This window comes from Lithobates pipiens, unplaced genomic scaffold (assembly GCF_037356315.1).
Source record: "Lithobates pipiens isolate NorthernLeopardFrog02 unplaced genomic scaffold, aLitPip1_a1.2 Scaffold_10, whole genome shotgun sequence".
Lineage (NCBI taxonomy): Eukaryota > Metazoa > Chordata > Amphibia > Anura > Ranidae > Lithobates > Lithobates pipiens.
The window spans coordinates 95833433-95856644 of record NW_027507686.1 but is presented as its reverse complement, the minus strand read 5'-3'; the positions used below and the strand labels follow the sequence as shown (position 1 = coordinate 95856644).

The window sequence follows — 23212 nt, the reverse complement described above, 5'->3', positions numbered from 1 at the left end:
GAGGACCTGTATACATCTAAAGTGAGACCCACGGAGGAGGAGATTGGGGACTTTCTAAATAGAAGCGAACTCCCGGTCCTGTCATTAGAAGACACTGACATGCTTAATGCGCCACTGACAGAGGAAGAACTGGGTGTGGCTCTGTCACATTCCCAAAATAACAAGTCGCCAGGGATGGATGGCCTTCCGTCTGAATTTTATAAACGGTACCCCTGTACTTTACTCCCCACCCTTTTGAAAGTTTATACTGAGGCTCTTGAGCGAGGGTCTCTGCCGAGTTCCATGAATGAGGCAATTATTGTGGTCTTGTTGAAACCAGGCAAGGAGGCTAGATCCCCGGGCTCGTATAGGCCTATATCCTTGCTGACGGCGGATGTTAAGCTGCTGGCAAGGGTATTGGCGAACAGACTGGCCAGGGTGATACATAAATTAATGCATAAAGACCAATCTGGATTTATCCCTTCTAGATCCACAGCGCAAAATATTAGGAGGCTCTTTTTGAACCTGCAAATCCCAACAGATAACACTGGCAACAGAGCAATTTTCTCCCTTGACGCAGCTAAGGCCTTCGACAGTGTTGAGTGGCCTTATCTGTGGCAAGTGCTGCGGTGTGTGGGACTGGGAGACACTTTTATTAAATGGGTTCAGTTGCTTTATGCTAGGCCCACAGCGAGACTTAGGGTAAATGGGGACTTGTCGGAGCCGTTTTCATTGTACAGGGGCACTCGGCAGGGGTGCCCTCTATCACCCCTGTTGTTTGCTCTAGCTCTGGAGCCACTGGCAGCTAGGATACGCGGGGACAAAGATATAATTGGGTTCCAAAGATCTATGGGTACGGATGTGGTGTCCCTGTACGCTGACGACACCCTGCTGTACCTAGGTGACACGCAGGGATCTTTGCAGGCAGTTATGGGCCTTATTAAGGCCTTTGGGGAATTGTCAGGTTTTGCAATCAATTGGGATAAGTCAGTGCTGATGCCCTTGGACCCCTTACTCGTCCCTATCCCTAGTTGTGCAGCGATGGTCCAGATAGTGACTGAATTTAAGTATTTGGGGGTTCAGGTAACCCCGGACCCATCCCACTATATTGCGCGCAACTTGGCCCCCCTTCTTAGCAACTTTAGGAAAAAATGCACGGCCTGGTGTAAACTGCCTCTGTCGATTGCCGGGAGAATTAACTTAATTAAAATGATTTGGGCTCCGCAATTACTATATATATTCCATAATTCCCCGGTGTGGATCCCTAGGAGATGGTTTGAAAAAATTGAGTCGCAATTTCAGGAGTTGATTTGGCGGAAAAAAACAGCTAGGATTAAGTTATCTACCCTCCAGTACAATAAGGAAGAAGGTGGGATGGCGGTCCCGCATCCCAGGACTTACTTTTTAGCATGCCAACTGCAACAGCTAGGGGGGTGGGGTTTGACAGACCTGACCGACCCTATCCGTAAACTGTTAGACACTAAGGGGGACAGCGAAACTGCACTTACGAGGTTGGAGGCGGGTTACCCGTACCTAGATTCAAAGGCTCCCACTGTGCAACTGTTGAATACTCTGTGGCCGTATGTCAAAAAGACACTCGGATTACGGGGGTACTTGCCCGACACGCCTATATGGCGCAACAAACAATTCAAAGAACTTCAGAAACTGACAGGCTTTAGCAACTGGGAAAGGGCGGGTATTAAGTATGTCTCCCAGCTGTATGCAGGTCATATATTTAAGTTGTTCTCTGATATTCAAATAGAATTTGGGGTTCCGCACAACAATTTCTTTAAATACCTACAGCTGCACCATGCGCTGCAAATACAGGCAAGGTCCACTGTGCTGCGGCCTGCAGATCACGCTATTCTTCAATCCATCCTTATGAAGGAGGACAGGAAGGGGATGATCTCGAGCTGCTACAGTATACTCCTTGCACGAATACAGGACCCTGCTAAGCTGCCATGTAGACAGGGGTGGGAGGCAGATCTTGGCCCCATTGACGGGGAAAAATGGGAATTGTGTCTAGCGGCAACCCCTTTGGTCTCACTGTCAGCGTCCCACAAACTGTCACAATTATACCTGTTACATAGGGCCTATAGGACACCCAAGAGACTCCATTCATGGGGCATCAGAGATTCCCCCCTGTGCCCAAAGTGTGAGACAGACCATGGTGATCTTCTTCATATGCTGTGGAAGTGCCCCAAGCTTTTTAGATTCTGGAAGGAGGTTACAGTTATGATTTCTACAGTATATAATGTGACCATCCCAATGGAACCGGCCGTCTGCCTGCTGGGTGCGCTGGAAGATGATACGCTGACTTCACACACACGCACCGCAGTCCTAAGATTGCTCTATGAGGCACGTAAACTGATTGCCCAACGGTGGATTACCCCAAGAGTGCCTACCAGGGGGCAATGGGTGGACAGTGTGAGCAAATTATTAATTAAAGAAAAATTAACATACCAGCATAGGAAAGTCCCACAAAAATTGTATTTAATGTGGCAAGCATGGCTGGAGGTTCCGGGGTTGGTCCCCTACCAACTTATCAAAGACAGACTGATTCTGGGATAGACACTCGGAGCACGATTGCCCAAAGGTTGCTGATAGGGACAGAGAGTGAGCCGTACGAAAACAAGGCATTTCTGCTATTGGAAGAGGGAACGTTGGAATACCACTTTATTATGATGTTCTTATCTAGAATGTGTACACAGGAAACTAAAAGTACTGCAAAGGGTTACTTTGGATGTAATGTTGTTTTTGACATATTAGTTGCTATGGTTTTTTTCTATCTAAGATACATGATATTGGAATTGTTGCACAGTGGATAGCCTGGTGTATAAGGAATGAAGGGGAGAGTCAGTAGACAGAATAATGGTACGTTGTAACAAGAACCTGGGAATAACGAGGGTATGTACCGAAAGGGATTAAATGCACAAATGCAAGGGAATGGGTTGTGAAATCATTCTTTTTGGGACTTGATTCTTCTCTCACCGCATCTTACGTTGTTGTAATCAATATTTTGCTTTTGTTTCCTTATGTCTCTTTCTGCACTGTCTGGTGTATATTTTGTACTGTGCAACAAGCGAAATAAAAGTTATTTTCTGATAAAAAAAAAAAAGGTCCTTTTAAGGACTGGTATAGGTGTACTATTTGGTGTGCAGTATATAGGTGTGTAATACACGTATAAAATACTTGCACATATAGAAAGCATAGTATCGTGCATTTCCACTGTGCAGCATTGTGACTGCTGAGCGGTTGTGCAGCGATACTACAAAGAGTGACAAACGCAATAAAAAAAGTATTATAACTGGTGTGATAGACCAGTGGCCCCCAAAAATGACAGATTGAAGCAGGGTGTTATATACCTTCTTCCACATACATACTGCACTTCTCCAGAGACTTTTGTCACAGGGTCATTTAAAAAATGACAGGCAGAGGAAGAGGCAGGCCCTTCCGCAGGGGTGGTAGGGGTAGGGCAGGAGCAACAGGCTTGAGCCAAAGTGACAAATTGCAGAAGGTGCGTGCGATTACGTCAAAGGATGCACCAGACTTGGTTGAGTGGCTCACTCAGCCTTACTCTTCTGCACCCTCCTCATCCTCTCGATCTGCACCCTCTTCTTCACTCTCTGCTATGTGCACCCCCAAAGACACTACCACCACACCACCATATACCTTCCGCTTGAGTCACAGAAATTATTTTCTGATCCATATCAAGACATTGCCAATGCGCAGCCACTCTTGGCATTGGATCAGGAAGAGGAGGTAGCAACAACCGCCACTCAGCAGTCTGACGACAGTACCCAGATAAGCCCAAGGAGGAGGTTGGTCCCCGGTGTTGCTGCCTACTCCGAGATCTCTAATTATAGCGGTGGGGAAGGTGACGTAGATGATGACGTGTCTAGTGATGTCACGTGGGTGCCCACAAGAGAGGAAGAGGGGGGGGAGTTCAGAGGGAGATATAGACCAGCAGATAGGGAGGAGAAGCAGGATGAACTTGCATTGCACAGGAGGGACAAAGCAGACTGCTAATGTATCAGGAGCGAGGCATCAACCATGTACGGTCACATCTGGCACTCCCAGGACCCCGGCACATGGCTCCGCAGTGTGGGCTTTTTTTAACGTGTTCGCTGCTGACAATAGTGTTGCCATCTGCAATCTTCGCAGTCAATGCATAAGTCGTGGTAAGCCCAACACTCACCTAGGGACGACCGCCTTAAGAAGGCACATGAGCTGCCATCACCGAGCCCAGTGGGAGCAACGGAACCCACAAAGCCACACTCCAGGCTCTCACCGTCCAGCCTCGTCTTCTACTTCTCCTTCTCCTCTCTCCTCACAATTGTCCCCCACTCCACCTTCCATCATGCTGTCCTCACGTTTTTTCTGCAAAAAGGCAGGCTTCCGTGGAGCAAATGTTCGAGCGTAAAAAAAATGATGACCCGGATAACCCTCTTGCCCAACAGTTGACGGCTGGCTTATCAGAACAGATAGCCCGCCAACTACTGCCATATAAACTGGTGGACTCGGAGGCCTTTCGAAAATTTGTGGTCATTGGAACACCACAATGGAAGGTCCCAGGAAGGAAGTATTTCTCACAGAATGGCATCCCAGAGCTATATGGCCATGTTCAGCGACAAGTGAATGTATCTCTGGCACACAGTGTCGGTGCCAAGATACATCTGACCACAGACACGTGGTCTAGCAAACACGGGCAGGGAAGGTATATCACTGCCCACTGGGTGAACCTTCTGAAAGCCGTCAAGCATGTAACCCGTGGCACCCGTGTAGATTTGATTTCACCGCCACGGATTGCATGCAGGCCTGCCTCTTCTTCTCCTCCTCTTACTCCATCCTCCTCCCTCTCCTCTTCGGCTGACTCCTCCTTTTCCGCTGCTAGCGTCTCTTCCGCTGCGCCGCCCAAGCTCCCAGAACCTATTCGACATGCCAGGTGAGACGTTGCCATGCTGTGCTGCGTCTGTTGTGCCTGGAAGCCAAGAGCCACACTGGTCCTGCACTCCTTTCAGCTTTGCGTTCACAGGCAGATCAGTGGCTAACACCGCTCAATTTGACAGTTGGTAAAGTGATGTGTGACAACGGTGCCAATCTGCTTAGCGAATTGAAACAGGGCAAAATTACGCACGTGCCATGCGTCTTAAACTTGGTCATGCAGCGATTCGTTGTCAAATACCCTGGGGTCCAGGACATCTTGTGGCAGGCAAGGAAAATCTTGGCCCATTTCAGAAGATCTTACATGACCATGGCTCGCCTTGCTGACATTCAGCAGCGACACAATCTGCCGGTCAGACGTCTTATTTGCGATTGCCCGACACGATAGAACTCAACCTTCTATATCAGGGATATGCAATTAGTGGACCTCCAGCTGTTGCAGAACTACAAGTCCCATGAGGCATGGCAAGACTCTGACAGCCACAAGCATGACACCCAGAGGCAGAGGTCCGGTAATTGCAGATCCCTGTTCTATATGCTTGATGGGCTGCTCCAGCAGAAACGTGCAGTTAACGACTATCTGTACGAACTCTGTGGCAGAACAGGTTCTGGGGAGCTTGTTTTTTTTTTTTCAACGCGCCAGTGGCTGCTCATGCGCGACGCATGCAGACTTCTGCAGCCATTTGATGAGATCACCAAACTGGTCAGTCACAGCCATGGCGCCATCAGTGACATGGTACCTTATGCCTTCTTTATGGAGCGTGCATTGCGTTGCGTCATTGATCAAGCCGTGGAGGAGCAGAAAGATGTGGAAGTCGCAATGCTGGATGAATTCCCAGGGGGGCTACTCTGAGACAAGTCAACAACAGTAGTCTGAAGAGGAGTCAGAGGAGGATGGTGCCGGGGTGGATGAGGAGGAGCAAGAAGAGCATGCTTTAAACCTTTCTGGGATCCCTGTTGTTGTCCGTGGATGGGGAGAGGAGAACGAGGAGGATGACATTACCCTGGATGATGAGCAGGAGCCAGGCCACCACACCGCTTCCAGTTTAGTGTAAATGGGGGCCTTCATGCTCCAGTGTTTTAACAGGGACCCATGTATAAAAAGCATAAGGTTCAAGGACCAGTACTGGGTGGCAACGTACTTAGACCCCCGGTACAAACACAAAATGGTGGAAATGTTACCACTATCACAGAGGGCTGTCAGAATGGAGCACTTCCAGACCTTGCTTCAAGAAATGCTGCATTCTGCTTTTGTGTGCGCTGGCAGAGGAGGAATTCCCACTCCCAGAGAAAGAGTTGAGGGTACCAATCCAACAGCGCCTGCAAGAAGAGGCCGGTTTGAAGATGTGTTGGTGACTTCTGATATGAGGTAATTCTTTCAGCCAACCCATCAACAGGTCTCATCCGGATCCAGCATCAGGGAACACCTAGAACGACAGGTGTCTGACTACATCGGGTTAACGGCCGATGTGGACGCTCTGAGGAGTGATGAACCCCTGGACTACTGAGTGGGCAGGCTTGACCTCTGGCCAGAGCTTGCCCAATTTGCAATTGAACTGTTGGCTTGCCCCTCGTCCAGTGTTCTGTCCGAAAGGATGTTCAGCGCAGCAGGGGGGATCGTGACCGATAAGCACACTCGCCTAGCTCCCGACAGTGTTGACTACCTCACATTTATAAAAATGAATGAGGCATGGATCTCGGAGGAATTCAACACATGTGACCAGTAGACCATGTATATGCATAACTCCCAGATTCACCTCATACATGTGTTATGTCAGTGGCCATGTGGTGGAACTATGTGTGCACAGCTAGTAAGTATTTTGTGGCTAAAAATATGACCTGTAGGTCTTTAAGGTTCGCCTGCCATTGAAGTCAATGGGGCCCGCCGCAAACTTTGCGGTTCGCAAACTTTTGGCCGCGTTCGCGGTTCGCGTTATGTCCCATCGGAAGTTCGCCCATCTCTACTTGCCACCTCCGATATACCCCCAGTTAACCCCTTCACCCCCTGTCACTGTGTCACCCAGTGCAGTGTTCATATTTTTTTTTGATCACTGTAGTGGTGTCATTAGTGACAAAAATCAGTGTTATGGTACTTAGTGGTAGGCCCAGATAGGTCTAGGGATGCCCCCTAACCCCCCCCCCCCCCCAATAAAGGTTTAACGCCTTGATCACCCTGTCACCAGTGATCACTGTATTAGTGTCATGGGTGATGCTGGTTAGCTATTTTTTTTATAGCGTCAGGGCACCCGCCGTATATTACCTAAATAAAGGTTTAACCCCCTGATCACCTGGTGGGGATATCAGTTAGGTTTTAATGTCAGATAGGGTCTGCGTCACCCCAAGCAGCGTCAGATTAGTGCCAGTAGCAATAACACCCACGCATGCACCATACACCTCCCTTAGTAGTATAGTGTCTGAAAGGATCAATAGCTGATCAGATCTATACTAGCGTCCCCAGCAGGTTTCTAAAAACGCAGTGTTAGCAGGATCGGCCCAGATACCTGCTAGCACCTGCGTTTAGCCCTGCTGCCCAGCCCAGCCCACCCAAGTGCAGTATCAATCGATCACTGTCAGTTACAAAAACACTAAACACATAACTGCATTTGCAGAGTCAGGCCTGATCCCTGCAACAGTTTTTTATTTTTTATTTTTTGGTAGCGTTTGAAGCAGTCACTGACAGTCATTTTCCTGTGAGTCTCACTACTGCACCAGTAAATTTAGAGACCAAAATGTAAAATCAAAGGTACAGTAGTGAAGAGGCCTACACGTTTCTGAGCATGACAGATAGTGAAAAGGAAGTCACCCATCTGTCAGATTCAGGCTCAGAATACGAACCGGTAGACAGCGAGCGGCACCCTGACAGGTGGCTCTGATGATGAAGTAGTGGTCCCTGCCAAGGTTAGGCGTACCCAACCCTGTTCTTCTGCTGTTGTTGAGGTGCAAGAACAGCAGGCTCTTGTATGGAGAAGAGAGCCAGTACTAGTGCCTTCTGGTGAACTGGCAAGCACCAGCGGCCTAGTACAACCGGATCGTGCATCCAGCACTGCAGTAATACTTGGCGACGTGGCAAGTCCCATAAGTGCAGTTCAAGCTGGTGAGGTGGATAGCATGATTAGTGTCCTGCAGCCACCAAGAAGACAAACACAGGCCCGTCGAGCCCATAGTACCCTTCCTGCTGCATTTGCCAATCCTAATTGGGAGTCCACCACTTCTGCAGCACCCACACTTCCCGCATTCACTGGCCAATCCGGCATTCAGGTGGAAACAGTTGTTTTTACATCACTTGATTTTTATTTGCTGTTTTTCACAGAGAAGTTCTATAGATCTATTGTGGACCAAAGCAATCTGTATGCTGGTCAATTCATCGCCGCCAATCCCCAGTTGCCCTTGCCAGAGATTGGAGACCTATTATGGTCTCCAAATTTAAGACCTTTCTGGGCCTATCCCTCCTCATGGGCATAACTAATAAGAGTGAGTTGGGGTCATATTGGTCCACTGACCCAATTCACCATATTCCCGTGTTCTCTACCTCCATGACCAGGCCACGATGCGATCCGATCTTGCACTTCAATGATAATGAACTCTGTCGTCCTCAGTCCCTCGTAAACCAACATTTTGCAGCCTGGTTTACTCCCGATCAAGTTGTCTGTGTTGATGAGTCCCTGATTAAATTTTCTGGCCGCTTGTCTATCAAACAGTATCTTCCTAGCAAGTGTGCCAGATATGGTGTCAAGATGTATAAGCATTGTGACAGGGCAACAGGCTATACATATAGTTTTAGGTTTACAAGAGAAAAGATAGTCACGTAGAGCAGGAGAATTGCCCAGACTACATAGGAAGAGCTGGTAAGATTGTGTGGGACTTGGCGTCACCCTTATTCGGAAAGGGGTACCATTTGTACGTGTACAATTATTACACAAGCGTGCAACTTTTTAGTCACCTTTTTGATTATGGAATTGGCCCATGTGGCATCGTGTGGTCTAATCCCCGGGGCTTTCCCCAATGGCTTGTAGAATCCCTACTTACCTAATTGCCTGTAAGGCCAGACGTTGGCACAAAAAAATGTCTGTATACTTATTTTAATTGGCTCTGCTGAACGTTTTTGTGCTATACAAAGCTTCAGGGTGAACAAGATCCTCCTAAAATTTCAGGAAGAGATCGTCACATCCCGTCTGTTTCCAGAAGGTGCTATGGCTAACCTTTCCAACGCAAATGCAGTGAGCCGGCTGCATGAGAGGCATTTTCTGTATGTCCTCCCTGGTACACCTACCCAAAGAACACCCCAAAGAAGATGTTGTGCCTGCAGAAAATGTGGATATAGGCGTGACCCACGCTTTTATTGTCCCTCTTGTGCTGACCAACCTGGTCTCTGCATCGGTGACTGTTTCAAACGCTACCACACACTAGGAGTATTAGCGTAGGGTACAGCACTACACAGTCCTAGGGCACACTAGCACAGAGCCTTGAAAGAGGAGATGGCCATCACATTTTGAGAGACCCCAATCTGGAACGTTCACAGTTTACAGTTTTAAAAAAAAAGTGGAAATAAAAAAACCCACACAAAAACATTAAAAAATAAAATAAAAAAGCCAAAAATAGTTGTGTTTTTTTTCTTCTCTCTCTATTGTTCTCTCTCTTTTTTTTTTTTAAATTGTAATTTTTATTGAGAGAATTTTTTACAGAGAATGAAAAGATACAGAACTGACAATATTCAAAGAAAATCTGGAGCATACCTTATTGGAGAGACTGATATAACCTCATGGTGACTACAGATATACAGTAGCAATGGAAGGATAAAAAAAAAAAAAAATAACTAAAAGAAAACAAAGCAAAATAAAATGCAGAAAGGAAATAAACAACAGAAAAGTATTACGTAAAACCTTATGAAAATAAAAAGGCTGAGAGACAACACATATCGTAAAGCAGAGGTTGGGGTCTTGAGCAGGTGCTTCAATAATGTGACTAATATCTGACATAAGAGGGCTACATACCACTATAAATTTCCTCAGGAGGTAAGGTAAGCTTCAAATGGCCGTTGGGCCAGCAGAAACAGACTTGAAGTACCGACACAATACAAAACATCAGGGAGCCAGAAGGTCAGGGAACACTAGGGGACGGGCACCAACCGGGTGGCTAGGGGTACCAAGGGCTCCCGTGGGAGCCCAAAAATCGAGGCATCCCATGGGGCCCAGATCACGCCAAACCGGTCAATCCCATCCTCCACCATAGCCGTCAAATGTTCCATCCTGCGTATGTCCCCGACGGTTTGTATCAGCTGAGTCTGGGTTGGGGGCTGAGTAGACAACCAATTAGAGGGGATAGCTCTTTTAGCAGCAAGCAGCACATAGGAAGCTAATTTATTAGCTGCCTTCCCCAACTCCGGGAAGGGAAGGCCTAGGAGAAGGTGGACAGGATCCAATGGAATGGGGGTGCCAAAAATTTGCTGGAGCATGTGAGATACCATGGACCAGAAAGGAGTAATTAAAGCGCATTGCCAAAAGATATGATAATGCGTACCCTTGGTCCTCCCACACCTCCAGCACATGGAAGAAAGAGAGGCGTCATACCGATGAATAACCTCGGGGGTCCTATACCAGAACAGTAGGACTTTATATGCTGTCTCTCTCTGTGCCACACATCTGGAAATTTTAGAGGTGGAGGACCAAATTCTGGACCATTGTGGGAGAGTGATTTGTTGATTAAGGAGCTGCGTCCATTTGCCCATGTAGGAGTGGGATAGGGCAGTGAGAGAGGACCTCTGCTGGAGTATATGGTAAATACTAGAGATAAGCTTTGCTTGGTAGGGGCCCTGGGAGCAGAGCAGCTCAAAAGGCGTCGGTGTGGAGAGGGAGAGAGAGGGGGAAAGAGTTGAAAAGTAGTGAGTTATCTGGAGGTATGAATACCGCATGTGGTTTGGGAGTTGACTGTCGGTTTGGAGGGCCGAAAAGGGCTTAAGTTTACGCGTGACAGGGTGAACGAAGTGGCGGAGTTGGAACAATCCCTCTCTAGCCCAGGGAAACATACGAACATGCGATAGACTGTCAGGAATTAAAGGATTAAACAGCACATTAGAGAGGGGGGAACAGGGTGATGACAATGCAAATTTGGAAGAGCAGGAACGCCACAGTCTAAGCGTGAACAACATGGGACCCAGGCATAGATCCAGAAGCCCGGGGACCCCCATTGTCCCCGGCGACCACGCCAAGGAGCAGGGATGGGTCGGATATAGGGAACCCATCTCAATCTCCGTCCAGCGATTCGGAGGTCTCAGGCAAGACCAAGACACTATCGGGCGCAAATGAGATGCCAGATAGTATTTGTAGACGTCCGGTGCACCCATGCCCCCCTGATCTTTGGGGGCAAAAACCACCGAACCAGCCACTCTATGGGCCCTGCCATTCCAAATAAATTTCAAGAACCAGCGCTTAAGCAACTTAATCTGTGACATCGGGATGGGGACAGGCAAGGTTTCAAAATAGTATAACAGTTTTGGCATGATGGACATTTTCAGGACATTAATTCGGCCTATCCAGGACAGGGGAAGGGAGGTCCATCGGGATAACATACTGTTGATAGACTTAAACAGAGGGATGTAATTGGTCGGGTAAAGGGCAGAGTAGGAAGTCGTTAGCTGAACCCCAAGATATTTGAGGGACGATGTGCACCATCGGTAGGGGAATGTATTTTGTAGACGCAGGAGTTCCTCCGGGGGAACATGGAGGGGGAGGGCCTCCGTCTTTGCCGTGTTGACCTTATAGCCCGACAGGGAACTAAATTGAGTGAGTAGGGCATGCAGGGAAGGGAGGGAAATGTGGGGACTGGTTAGAGTAAGGAGAACGTCATCCGCAAATAAAGATAATTTATACTCCCTTTGCCGCATGGGCACCCCCTTGATATCAGGGTGAGATCTGATAGCCTCTGCCAGGGGCTCTAGGCAGAGTATAAAGAGGAGCGGGGAGAGAGGGCAACCCTGTCTCGTCCCGTTTGTCATAGGGAATGAGTGGGAGGTGAAGGACACTAATCGGACCTGGGAAGAGGGGTTGGAGTATAGGGATTGTAGCGCGGAGAGAAAGGGTCCCCGCAAGCCAAATCTAGTGAGGGTCGCGAACATGTAGGGCCAGCTTAACCGGTCAAACGCCTTTTGGGCGTCCAGACTGAGAATCAGGGTATTGTTCTCTCTCTTATGTTCACTCTCTACTGTCCACTCTACTGTCTGCTCACTATTGTTCTATATCTATTGTTCTCTCTCTGTTGTTACTGTATTTTAGAACTGTTTTATGTTTTATTGTATTTGCTTTGCAGGTATGGTATGTCTTACCCTTGTACACACGGTCGGAGATTCCGACGGAATGTTTCCTATCGGACCGCTTTGTCGGACATTCCGACTGTGTGTGGTCTGCATCAGACTGTTTCCGTCGGAATATCCGACGGACCAACTTTTCCAACTTGCCAGTAAAATTTTCAGACAAAATGCTCTGATCGGACATACCGTACTCTGATCATGTGTAGCCTACTCCGACGGACAAAGTGCCACGCATGCTCAGATCAAATTCCTAGACCAAAGCTATTGGCTACTAGCCTGAATGTAGCCCCGTCGTAATGAAATAACATCATCACGTTATGTACAATCGGATTTTCCGACAACTGAGTCCGACCGTGTGTATGCAACATCACTTCCGGACCTCTTCCGGAATTAATCAGTCAGAATTAATCCGACGGATTTGGTTGCCGGAATCTCCGACCGTGTGTACAGGGGCTTACTGTTATACTGTAATGTTACTTTGTTTTATTATTAACCACCATTTGCTTAGCAGGTACGCCATTCAGCTGCAGCACGGGTTTATTTATTCTGACAGCAACATCGCTTGCTCCCACGCTACATAAAGCCGTGACACCAGCACTGTAGGAGTCGATTTCACCACCACAGTTTAAAAAAAAGAGCATATATGCCGAAGCATGGGGCAGGGGTGGAGGAGAGATTTGCTCCTAACATTAGGGGTGGATTGCCCCCATGCATATATTTTTAAGGCACAGATTGTGTTAAAAAAAAAATTTAGTTTTACTATATTTGCAGGTATGGTATGCCTTACTGTTATACTGTAATGTTACTTTGTTTTATTGTTAACCATCATTTGCTTAGCAGGCACGCATAGTTGCATAGTTAGTAAGGTTGAATAAAGACACCAGTGCATCCAGTTCAACAATTGTCCCTAACCCTGTACATTGCACTCTCACATTGGTTCCTGCCCTCTGGGAGCCCACAATCCAAGGTCCCTGTTCCTATACTAGGGCCAATTTTGGACAGAAATCAATTAACCTACCTGCATGTCTTTGGGTTGTAGAAGGAAACTGGAGTACCTGGAGGAAACCCATGCAGGCACAGGAAGAACATGTAAACTCCAGGCAGGTAGTGTCATGGTTGGGATTTGAACTGTGAAAATATGAAGATATATGCAATACATATATATATATATATATATATATATATATATATATATATATATATACTACTCAGAGTTCCCCTTCAATATGAACATGTATTTCTTTCTAAAATGTTTCTTGATTCTTTTGGTATTTCTCAATATTGCAACACATATCTTATTTTGTGTATCTTGCTCCTTGCTTGACATGAGATGTCCTGCCAGTAACATGATAAAGCATATTATTCCCAGAAATTATGTTGAAATGTTTTTATGGAAAGTCCCTGTTTATAACATAACTTTTCCCCTTCTTAATTAATATCCAAATTGCCAAATTGTCAAAATGACCTTTAAAATTGTTATTGTGTTCGGGCCAGAATGACCAGATGAAATATGAAATAGATTATCCTGGAATGTATTGCGTATTTTGTAACTTGGGCTTGTGCCCGCCATACACTGTCATGTTATCATTTTCTTATAAAAAGCTGTAACAAATGTATTCTTTTTCACAACCCCTTGGAAGGTGTGATCCTGTGCACAGCGTGTATTCTGAAGTAAATATACATTAAGACGAATGCTACCTCGTAGATGTCCTTTATTTCAAGGCTCAGAACAACAGTTGGTGACCCCGACGGGGTCATCGTGACCCTCTTCCTCCCCCCCAGGTTCTGACTGAGAAGCTAAGTCTCTTTTAAGAAGATGGATGGGGATTTTACGGATTTGGGACTCCTTAAACTCATTGTCACTCATATACCAAGTGGCAGGTATTACTCTACCAAAATAACAAACCCCCATAGAATTTAAAGGGATCCAATTATATGATTTCTTCCCACATATAAAGTAATAACCTGGGGGAGCTGCACAAGCCTTCCTGAAATTATACCCCTGCAAACACATTAATAATTTCATATTGTTTTGTCTAGAATGCTGACGATGCCTGTAGTCATGTAGTTCCTGATACCGATCCGTGCTCCATGCTGTATCCTTACCATCAAACCAATATCTGATATCAGCATTGTCCATACAGTTGGTGACCCCTCGGACGGTCTTCTTATCTGCACCCCCAACATCGGCTCTCAACCCGCAACAGGAGGGACAGCAAAGAGGCCTCAGGTGAGAAAACTTTTATTTCTCATATTATAAAGTACTGTCTTTCTGTGCGGTTTTGAGGAGCCAGGTGGGGCTTGTGGAATACAGAAGGTAACACGTTCCCTTTTGATTTTATTGCATTCTGTCTATGTATGATTACTGAGAATATTAATGGTACCAGTTACAACTTAAGCATGCAAAAGTACTTACTTGCCCTTCTTCTTACTCTCAGAAATGACAATGAATATAGTCATGTTATTAAGGGATGTGTAAAATGCAAGTACCACAATTTCTATGAGTGAATAGAAGGTGGTGGATGTTGAATTTTTGTGTGATTTTTTGAGAAACGTTTGTGGTCCTAAGGCGGATAGGTTTGCCTTCAGCGGATAGCCACAAATGGGTGAATGACCTGCTGTATGTTCTCTGGAATAGGGAGTCGAGATAGGGACTAGCCTATTACCACTCAGAAAGGAGAGGTCCTTCTGAGAGTAGAACGAAGTGAGATATCTCAATATATGTACTGGGCTGCTGGTACACAGCCGTAAGAAGTGAACAGTAGAGCTCTCAGTCCCGGAGCTCTAAACTATTGTCATTTCTGAAAAAGAGTAACAGGGGAAATATAAAGAAAATGGGAAATTTGCATGAAAAAAATATTTTACCTGTAATGAATACTTTTGGGTTAACAAAGGAGAGGGCAAAGAAATTATTAAAAATAGCAAAGAAAACAGGATTAAGCGTAACAAAATTACATCCAAGCGCTCCTATCATCAAAATGATGGTAAGTGGAGAGCCGGATGCTTTAAAGCATCATGTAAAATGGTGTAAAATTACAAAGAGGGAATACAAAGAGGACCCTTCTCGATGGTGGCCACCGGAAGGTTCTCTGGATACCCCAACAATTAATGCATTATTTAATTTACTCTTTAAAATGTCTGATTGTGGGGGGATTGAATGTTTAGCTGCTTGGGAAGAAGTGTACCGAAAGGATGTAAAACCACCCCTTTATAAAATGTGTACTGAGAAAGCTGCTCTACATCTGGAAGATGAAGAGGAGCTTCCCAATGCTTGGGCATCCCCGTATGAGTTTGCCAGAAGGGATTTAGCAGTAGCGTCTAGAGCAGCGTCTGCCCCTATAGACGAACTTGATCCTATGGAGGAAAGGGAAGAAGACACGGGAGAACAGAGTGCTCCCCACATGCCTTTCCAGTCTACCCCTCAGCAACAGCAAGCTGTTTCCAGCTTCTCACAGGAGGGAAGGAGTCGAAGGTTAGAAGGAGCCCAAGGGACTTCTCAACGGAGGAGTAGTTTGGGATCCTCATTGGGTAATAGTGAGGGGGTAATATTTGATAAAGATGGACAAACTTGGCAGTTCACTCCATCAAAACCAAATGCTTTAGCAAAGTTCACTGAAATAGATTGATTACACACCCCCATAAAACAGACAAGCCAGACTTATATCCCAGTGGTTACGAGGCAAAAAGCAGCAGCAAAGCAGAAAGCTTTAGGGATACTACACACTCCAGATAGGGAAAGAGAAACAAGGGACCTGATCAGGTCCCTATTAAAGGAGACGCCGGTAGAAAAGCCGGTGAAGCAGATGCCCCTAAGGGAAGTGGCCCTGCCAGGAGGGGTGGTGGGAGATCATTATGTAGCTAATATGGCTCAAGTTTATGTCCCATGGAAGCCTAGTGAGATAAGAGCAATTGTGGCAAAACTGCCCAATATGGAAAAGTGCCCTAAGAAATGGTATGGGAAAATGATGTGGATGGAAAGGACTCAACAAGCCACATATACAGATATGTGGATCTTGATTGACTGTGTGGTGCCTGAAAAGTATGTGGATATATGGAACGTATTTGCAAAGAATAAGGGTGCTAGTGAACAATAAAATGTTAGAGAGAAGTAAGTGATGAGTTAGCAAATGGGTTAATCTCTCCCTATCGGTGTGCATGGAACAGCTAGCAAATTGCAGATGTGCTTATGATTTTCTGAAAGGGAGGGGAGAACAGGCTCCATGTCAGTGAGTGAAGGAACAGTGCGGGCAGATGCCTGCTGCTACAGTTTCTGACTCGGCAATAAGAATTTAAGGAGAATTAAAAGAAAGTGTAAAGACATGGTCTGGTTAACGGTTTCATGGGAGGATTGTTATAGGAAGTTAAAGAATGGAGAAAGAAGCCAGCGCTAGAATTAATGAATAGTGGATCTTGAAGAATCTAAGAGATTAATAAGGATTGCGATAAAAATAGTAAATGTATAACAAGTTCCCATACCTAAGAAAACAGCACTGCATATGGAAAGTATTGAAGTGCAGGTTGTAGCTCTTCAAATTAAACGGGAAAGACAAAAAATACTTTGTTAAAATATATGTGATGCCAATTTTCCCACTCCGAATCAGGTTGAGGTAAGTAATGGTGTAATTACTGCCAAAGTCACTGAACCTCTATAGGTAAAGCCGCGTACACACGGGCGGACTGTCTGGCCAACTTAGTCCGTCGAAACACATTTCAGCGGACAGTCCGCTCGTGTGTGGGCTTCAGCGGACTTTTTCAGCGTGCAGTCTGGCGGACTAAGTATTTCGGAATTTCCGTAATATTGTCCGTCGTACTTTGGTTTCAGCGGACAATCCGCTCGGGAGTAGGCTAGTTCCACGGACTAAGTATGGCGCATGCTCAGAAAGGATTTACACGGCGAAAGGTTGCATTGCTGTGTATTGGACTTCCTATTTCTAGTCCCGTCGTACGTGCTGTACACGTCATCGCGCAAACTTTCGACGGACTGTTTGTGCATCCGTGTGTGGTCAAGTCCGTTCATTCGAAAGTAGGACGGACTGTCCGTCGGATTGTCTGACGGACTAAGTTGGCCATACAGTCCGCCCGTGTGTACGCGGCTTAAGAGTTGGTGTATCGCCATACTCCCCTAGCAGTCTGCTAGACAGAGAAAATATAAGAGTAACTATAGTTTTAATTTTTTTTTTCCATGAACAATTTTTATTCAAAAAATATGCAGACATACAGATACTGCACATGCAGTTGTATTCCAGAATACAGTGTACAAAATATTATTAACAGTGATGTAAGAAAACTGGTTAACAAAAGGAACACAAACTTATTGCTGGTAAGGAAAGCTTATGAAAAACCCATTCTGGGAGCTGGACCTATGTCTAAGGCCCCTGCTTAAGTAGAGTGCCAACAGTTGCGCAAAACAAGGACAACACACACACACAAAAAAAAAGGGAGGGGGGATACAGACTAAGAAATGAGGAGGGGGGGGAGTAGGGTGGGGGGAGATGTGGGGGTGATAACTATAGTTTTAATGCCTGAAGGGATGGGAGTAAAACATACTTGAAGCAAAGGGAGATGTTAAATTTGCTCCTTATGCCAGAACTTTATTAACCCTAAACAGGAGGGATTACAAGAAGCCCACAAGGGACTTATGAATCCAGCAGTCTGGATTACTGGAAATTCTCACCAGACTATATGAAAGTGGCCACGGTGAAAAGTCATGGGGATTAAGCCCGGTGATTAAGAATAGATAATAAATAAAAAATTAAAATTTTACTGGATGAAGGGGACTCAATCCTCCACTAGTATTAGGTCTTTTACAAGTATTATTAAAGCGACATACAAAGGGTAGTTATGCGTTTATCGAGGACAAATTAACCCCAGCAGTGAATAAAGAAATTAAAGAAACTTTACTGACAACCCCAAATCTTGGGCTACCTGACTATAGTAAATCTTAATACCTATTTTGTGTAACAAGCCAATGAATATGCTAAAGGAGCAATCTACGAATAGCCATCCAGTGTCATGCCTATGTTGTTTCTGACTGATTTACCTGTTGATTTACACATTTTGTCTGTCTTACAGGAAAATTCACCTCACAGACCATCCTGGTGCTCCAAAGGGGCTGTTTGTGATGAGGATGGCCTGCGGACTATGAAGGGAAAAATGGTTGCTCCTCCAACTCTGTTTCCTTATTTGTTTGCTTTGAGCCATGGGCCTTGCCATGTCTCAACAGGAGGGATGTGTTGGGTGGTGAGGCTCCAGGCTTTCATACATATTCTGCTAAATAGATTAATGAATGTGCAATATGTCAAATGCATAACATTGCAAAACCAGTGCCCATCCATATGAAGCATATTCCACATACTGAGGAGCCGTTTCAAATTGTGCAGATTGACTTCTCAGATATGCCCCCTTGTGGTCGGCTCAAGTATCTTTTAGTTTGCATGTGCCAGGAGTAATGCCCGAACAGTAGTAAAATGTCTCATTAGAGTTAATCCCAAGATTTGGTATAGGGGTTGTTTTCTCCTCAGATAGAGGTACACACTTTGATAAAAAGTTAATGGCAGAAGTGGTGAATATTCTGGGGATAAGACAGCAGCTGCACACCCCATATAGGCCACAAGCTAGCGGGATGGTGGAGTGCAGCAATCAAACTTTAAAGGGGTATCTGGCCAAGATAACTGCTAATGGGAAAAGCACATGTGTAGAAGCACTGCCAATAGCCTTAGCTATCATTAGGACCACCCCTAAGGAGAAGCATGGACTATCACCCTTTGATATACTATTTGGGCGACCGCCTAAGAGACTTCCTGCAACCCTTGTGCCACCAGAGACAGTGACTTTGCTAAAAGGTCAAGATGCCATGATATACTATGATATACTATGTACGCAATGTGTTTTCTGATACTTTTTCCAGAGCCAAAGCAGGTCAACCAGTGGATACAAGTGAAGGAACACATGTACATCAAGAATCAAATACCCCGGACCACTTTGTCCCCTAAGTGGAAAGGACCGTTTCAAATCATTCTTGTATCTCCCACTGCTGTAAAGCTGAAAGACTACAAGTACAGGGTTCATGGTTCTCATTGTAAAAAGACTGTAGCTCCGAAGGAACATACAGATCATTCTGCTGTTAGCAGGTATTCTCCTTTACCCTTGCCTTCTAGGTCATCATCGCCAATTACTCGTGCCAGAGCCAGAAGACTCCAGAATGAATCTCCTGGGGCCTAGACCGAATGTGGCATTATGGAGTGTTATCCTCTGTGGTGGAGCGGTGGTGTGGATCACAGTCATGGCATTCGAATGGACATACCATAAAGAAAAGGGTAAGATACATGACACCTAACTTTTCAATGCCACTGTCACAAATGAAAAATTGCAATCTGAAGAGAGCCGTAATCCCAATCAAAGAACAAGAAGAGACACTCATGAGTATCACGCTAAATTGGGTGAACCCTTTCATAACTCCTTTGTGTCTATGCACCTACAGGCAGCAAAAAGACTGAACATTTCTAATTGCTGGATATGCACGCATACACCTATCTCTCATAAGACTATACCATTGCTAGGCGTTCCCAGCACATTGGCTAAAATAAAGAACAGTGCCCATTTTGGAGATGTACGCAAGACAATGATTGACAGAGTTGTCTCGCTCCTATTGTTCACCAGTGCTCCAATGAGAACCCCCTCGGTCTGTATAAACTTCACTCGAGAATATTCATCTGAGCTGCTTACTCAGGGTTTCCAAAGCACTACCAGACCTATTGGGAACTCCAACTGTATGGACAATGCTGAGATCAGATATTGGTTTGATGGTAAGGATACAGCATGGAGCACGGATCGGTATCAGGAACTACATGACTACACGCATCGTCAGCATTCTAGACAAAACAATATGAAATTATTAATGTGTTTGCAGGGGTATAATTTCAGGAAGGCTTGTGCAGCTCCCCCAGGTTATTACTTTATATGTGGGAAGAAAGCATATAATTGGATCCCTTTAAATTCTATGGGGGTTTGTTATTTTGGTAGAGTAATATCTGCCACTTGGTATATGAGTGACAATGAGTTTAAGGAGTCCCAAATCCATAAAATCCCCATCCATCTTCTCAAAAGAGACTTAGCTTCTCAGTCAGAACCTGGGGGGGAGGAAGAGGGTCATGATGAGGTTAAAGATCCTGATATGAACAAGGAGGGTGAGACTAACATTGAGATACCACCACTTATTGTTGAGGAAAATACTAATGATACTGATACTAGTGATATTGACACTAATGTAGAATCACATGACAAGGAAATAAAGCCAATATTCTCCATACCATGGATAAATAGATGTTGTATTAAAAACGCATTCAGTTTTATCATTGATTTAGCTGACTTGATTGATAATATTACAGCATTGTATGATAGGAACTTTGTGGCTCTTGCCACAGAACTAAAAATGGTTAAAAAGGAGATTTTGCAGCACCGGCTGGTGCTGGATTATCTAACAGCAAGCCAGGGAGGAATATGCACCATAGTGGGAACGGGCTGTTGCAACTGCATTGTAAATGATACTAAAGCAGAATATGCCATCATTTCACATGTGGAACAAGTGCAACAGATTAAGCTCAATTTTCGGAAAGAGCATACTGAAACTGCTTGGGTTGAAGGAAGTTGGGGAAGCTGGCTTTCCTGGCTTAATCCTGTCAACTGGTTTTCAAGCATTGGTGGCTGGTTTGCTGGTATATTACATGGTATCCTTTATATTGTTGGTATCATAGTACTTATAATCCTTATAATCAAATGTGCACCTATGTTATTCAAATGTTGTTTGAAAATAACTACAAACTTCTTGTAGTGCTATTTGGAAAGCTTGTACTAATACTGGTTCTTTTGAGCCCCAAAGGTCAAGAGTCAGGACTGCTCATGAGATGGTGGCTCGCATACCTGGAAGCCAACCCAGAGATATAGAGGAGGTCTAAAGAAGAATACCCAAAGAATTGAAAACATAGGAGGGAATGTGAAAATATGAAGATATATGCAATACATATATATATATACTACTCAGAGTTCCCCTTCAATATGAACATGTATTTCTTTCTAAAATGTTTCTTGATTCTTTTGGTATTTCTCAATATTGCAACACATATCTTATTTTGTGTATCTTGCTCCTTGCTTGACATGAGATGTCCTGCCAGTAACATGATAAAGCATATTATTCCCAGAAATGATGTTGAAATGTTTTTATGGAAAGTCCCTGTTTATAACATAACTTTTCCCCTTCTTAATTAATATCCAAATTGCCAAATTGTCAAAACGACCTTTAAAATTGTTATTGTGTTCGGGCTAGAATGACCAGATGAAATATGAAATAGATTATCCTGGAATGTATTGCGTATTTTGTAACTTGGGCTTGTGCCCGCCATACACTGTCATGTTATCATTTTCTTATAAAAAGCTGTAACAAATTGTATTCTTTATCACAACCCCTTGGTAGGTGTGATCCTGTGCACAGCGTGTATTCTGAAGTAAATATACATTAAGACGAATGCTAACTTGTAGATGTCCTTTATTTCAAGGCTCAGAACAACAGAACCAGTGACCCTTTTTAATGCTAGGCGAGAGTGCTAACCACTACACCATTGCGCTGTCCAATCACCATTCAGCTGCAGCACTGATTTATCCATCTTGACAGCAACAGCGTTTGCTCCCACGATACGTAAATCAGTGACTCCAGTGCTGTAGGAGGTGATTTCACCACCAGTTTAAAAAAAAAAATGCTGCATGTATGCCCATCATTAGAAATGGGTGGATGAAGGGCAGTATTCTAATGGTGGGCATATTCACCGATCAATGTCTTTTTTTCATGCAGCCCGCAGGTTGCATGAAAAAAAGTACATTGCAATGTATGCCCAACAAGGACCAGCAACGTATGGGTATGTTGCTGGACTTTGAGTGGTTATACCAGATTGGTCCTACAGGTTTAGGTATCATCCTTTTCAACCAGTGGTCGGCTTTCATGTAAAAGCAATCCTAGTGGCTATTAGCCTCTAGACTGCTTTTACAAGCAGTGGGAGGGAACGCCCCCCCCCCCCCTTCCTCCTCTCTCTGTCTTCCATGGTTTTCTTGGGCTCTCCTGTCCCAACAGGGAACCTGAGAATGCAGCTGGTGGTTCCGTCAGCTGACCATAGAGCTGATCAAAGACCAGAATGGCTACAATCATCTCCATGGCCTAAGAAACTGGAAGCTACGAACGTGGTAGTGCCATTTCACATCATTAATAAAATAAATATATAAATAAATGTCAATAAAACTTATATAACATGTCATAGGAAATATCCCCAATCTACATAAAAGTGTCCACACAGATTACATATAAATGAGTGCACCTGTCACGGTCCCTACCATGCCATGCAGACGGCCAGGCATGGTCACACCCTCAAGGAGGTATTGAACTCATGACCTTCTGCTTACTGCTCCTGTTGCTTTGCCTCTGAGCCACACCTCAGTTCATTATTCAACCTGCTTTCTAGCTATGCCTAGTTCTGCATGAAGTACTGAGGGCTATACTCTGGTTCTTGCTTTGCAATTAGTACCTGTCACTCCTGGTTCAGCTGAGGCAGTTTATCTAATCAGCCGGGTATAAAACACTGCCTCACGCTGAGGGCTTGGTCAGTTCATTGTCTCTTGTATTGTGAAAGGTTCCTGAGTTCTGGTTTCAAGTTGCAGTGTTCCAAGACCCACCCTGGCTTCTGACACTGGCTCTGTTCATCATTTATTCTGACTTCTGGAATACCTGCCTAAAGCTTAACCTCGACATTCCTTTGGTTAATTCATGTCAAGCCCCAGTGCACAGATTCACAGCCCAGGTAGCTTTTTACCTTGTTACCATGGGCTGTGTGTATTTGCAAGGGTGAGCATACATCTCTGCACTATGGACTCCAACCAAGGTAAGCCTTTACAGCACCATTCCCTGCTGGAAGGTGATGTTCTGTGATCAGTGATATAATGGTC

At 45.0% G+C, this 23212-nt stretch overlaps 1 protein-coding gene and 1 long non-coding RNA gene across 8 annotated transcripts in view; one reads left to right on the top strand and one right to left on the bottom strand.

Annotated features, from left to right (window-relative positions):
- The window catches only part of EHBP1L1 (EH domain binding protein 1 like 1), a 1032390-nt gene that overhangs the window by 751893 nt on the left and 257285 nt on the right, over positions 1-23212 (bottom strand). The window lies entirely within an intron of this gene.
- Positions 14234-21747, top strand: LOC143933826 (uncharacterized). Its single transcript, XR_013263152.1, has 2 exons — positions 14234-14456; positions 18299-21747. It is a non-coding gene; the product is annotated as an uncharacterized LOC143933826 (long non-coding RNA).